Below are 3,694 nucleotides of genomic sequence, written 5' to 3'. Positions count from 1 at the left end.
TTATTTTATTGATAAACGTTTTTACCACGTTCAAAACAGTAAAGTAAATTGTTTTTTAAAAGTCTGTACTTGGGTGTCCCGAATTTTTGCATTTATTTTGTTTATTATTTTTGGGAATCAGTTGTTGTAATAAATTTTGATTATTTTTTTCAAGTAAAAAAAACAGTCTTTAAAATATATTTTTTTATTAGAAAAAATTTGAAGCATTAACAATAGTGTAGTCGAAACCGATTCCGGAATCGGCTTTTCTTGAAACATTTGGGAAATATTTTTGATTCCCGAATCAGAAGTTTCAGGAATCAATAAAAAAATATTTGGGGAATTTTATTTTTTTTATCAAATTCCCGAACCGATTCCGGAATCAAAAAATATTCGGGAATATTTTTAACCTCGGTTCGGGAACATCCTGATTCCCAAACTTAAAATTGGTGTGTTCCCGAACCAATAAGTTCCCGAACACACTGGTTCCCGAACTTCATAAAAAAAATATTCCCAAACTTTTGATTCCGGAACACGACGGTTCCCGAACCGATTCCGGAATCACCAGTATTATATTAAAAATTTATTAATAAGCAAACTAAAAAAATAACAACTTTGTTTTAATATTAAAATTGATAGATTTGTATAATAATATCTTTGTAAGTGTTTTATCCATTTGTATCACTATTCAACAAGAAATCAATTTTTATATTATATTGGATATAAGTATGTAAGTTTTAATTCTGTGTTAAAATTGTTCATTGCAATAATAATTATTTTTTGATTTAATTTATAATCAGTGTTATTACATGTATTTACATTACAAAATAACATGTTGTATTATTGTTGTTTATTTTAATGAGAATTTAGTATTTACAAAGTAACATTTTAATCAAATGCTGTAATAACATTATAAAAAGTTTTTTAAATAAAGTTTTTGCAATTATTAATAATAATTTTCAATGTAGTTGAAATACATTATTTTATTTTTATTGTAGATAACTTTAAAAATCCAACTTTACTTGATAAAAATCATCATAAAATAATCATCATTTGTATATATTTACAGATGGACAAAAAACATAATCATTTTTCAATTACTTCGACTTGATTTTCTTGATTTCAATTATATTAATATAATTAAATGTACTGTACTGTTAACTATGAATGCTGAATATACCCATTTGATACTTTTTTGTTCGAAGGGGTAATAAGTATTAAACTTCCTTTGTTTTAATATTAATAACTATTAGAACAGTATAAAGTTGTATTAATATAGAAGTGTTTTTTATCCAACCCGTATCAACAAAAGTTTTCAATAACAATGTTGATATTGGTGTTATTAAACATTTAAATTATATCCGTTTTGTGATTATTTTAATTAAAACAAATTGTTATAAAATTTCACAAATTATATTCAATGACCAAAAATTTGTTTATTATAAACTTGTTCTATTTAACAGAAAAACAAATCGAGAGTTATATTTATTGTAATACATTTATTTTTAAATTAATACGTTTAAAATTGCGTTTGTATATTGACATCTTTGTTGTTTAAACAGTTTAAAATAATATAATCAAGAGCCCAAAAAATTCAACTGTAAAAGTCCAACAATTATATAGATATAGAATGAACATTTAATTATATACAATTATTTTCAATATATAAGAGGTTAAACAAAAATATAATATGTAATTTAAATATTTATTTTGTTATTTAAATCTAACTCAACACTTTTTTATAAAATATAAATATTTGGAATTTTTGCACAATAAAGTAGAAGATGCACTTTTTTAATTTGAAAAAATTGTATATTTTGTATATTTAAAACAATACAAATATAAAATGATTGTCAATTGATTATTTAAAGTAATATATTTCAATGACTTCACATAGTCAATAATGTTTATAAATAAATACAAATTAATGAATTTTAATTTATAATAATATTTAAATTACTTATTATAATCCCAAATAAATATCTTATTTAAATATCATGTTAACTTACACGTAAGTAACTGTTTTGTGTTTACAAACAAAAAAGATTATTTCAACTTATTTTAAACAAGTATAAGCTTATTTTTGTCAAATTGTTGATATTAAGCAGTTATCCTCCATTGAATTATTATTACTATGTATTTATTTAAACGGTTGTTGTTTTCACTTTTTTATTTAAAGTGTGAGCTAATTTTTTGGAACATAAGATATCGATTATATTAAAAACAATTCTTTAAAATCACAAGTTGATTAATTTCTTTGTTAAACCCAACATCTATCGTTTACACGAAATCAAAAACATAATATGTTCACATGATAACTGTTACAGGCTGATTCTGTAAATTATATTATAATAATAATACAAATCAAATTAACACGAAGTTATTTAATTGATAATAGTTAAAATTTATTAAATAAAAAATAGTTGTTTATATAATTGTTATGGGTTTAAAGAAAATTAATCAGAATTACTAGCTTAACATAATAAAAACGTTCACATTTCATTGATATTTACAATCAAATTTAAAACTAAAAAATGAATGTCTATTTAAATTATTTTTAATTTCAACAATGTAATAATAATGATTTATCTAAATAATTATTAAATTTGATTATTTATTATTTATTGTTTGAAATTTTTTTATTATGTTTTATTTAAAATAATACATTTAATGTCATTATTGTAACATTTAAAATTCAAACAAACAAACTTCTTTGTTTTTTTATTGTGTAACCAAGTTGTTTCTACATTTATTGTTTAAAATAACATAGTTTTTGTTAAAATGCTACCATTTAAATATTAAACAATTTTAATTATAATGTTACCTTTTTTACCAAAATAATCAATTAAATATTATTTTTAATACAGTAAAACCTCCCAAGAGCGGTACCTCTGATAAGCGGGTTCTTTCAAGAAAGGGCATTTTAAGATTGAAACTAAAAATATAGTTCTTTATCGAGAGGTTTTTAAGGTTTGATTGGCTAAAAATGCCTGCTCTTGAGAGAACAAGTATACCACACTTTCCCATTCTTGAGAAGTTTTACTTTATATAGAAGTCAGAATGTTAAAAAATAGAATTTATTTGAATGTTTGTTTAAATTAATATAAGATGATATTTTATACAATTCACTATAAACTGTTATGCTAAAAGACGTAATACAAATTTGAGAATGTATCATTAAAGGTGTTTAGACATGCACAACAAACCAATGTTTAAAATGGTCAATTTTTAAAATTGTTTGATTGAATTTTTATAATAATTAATTACTATTTTTGATATTTTAAATAATATAAATAATAAAAAGCAAAATACAAACATAAATAATTATAAATTTTATTTTTTGAAATTATAAAAAGAATGATTTGACATCATAATTTATAATAATAATAATGCTATTAAAGGTTTCTTGAATTTATTTTTATATTAGCTTTTCCAAAACCAGTTTAATATTTGTGAAAATATAAGTCTTTTATCAAATGATAATATTGTCATTTTATTTTAATAATTTTTTGAATTTTTAAAATTATTCAAAAAATAAAAGTAAAAATTAAACAAAACTTATAGCGATTCATTCATTTTTATATATTCAAAAACGATAATGCAACTTTTTATATAAAAATATATATTAACATTAATATGTATTATTTGTTTTTGTACTATTTTTTGTCAACAAAATTATCAATTATGTAACAAACTTTGGATTATTATTTAAACC

This window comes from Entamoeba invadens, assembly GCF_000330505.1.
Source record: "Entamoeba invadens IP1 unplaced genomic scaffold scaff_1105074725255, whole genome shotgun sequence".
NCBI lineage: Eukaryota > Evosea > Mastigamoebida > Endamoebidae > Entamoeba > Entamoeba invadens.
This window is presented reverse-complemented; position numbering follows the sequence as displayed.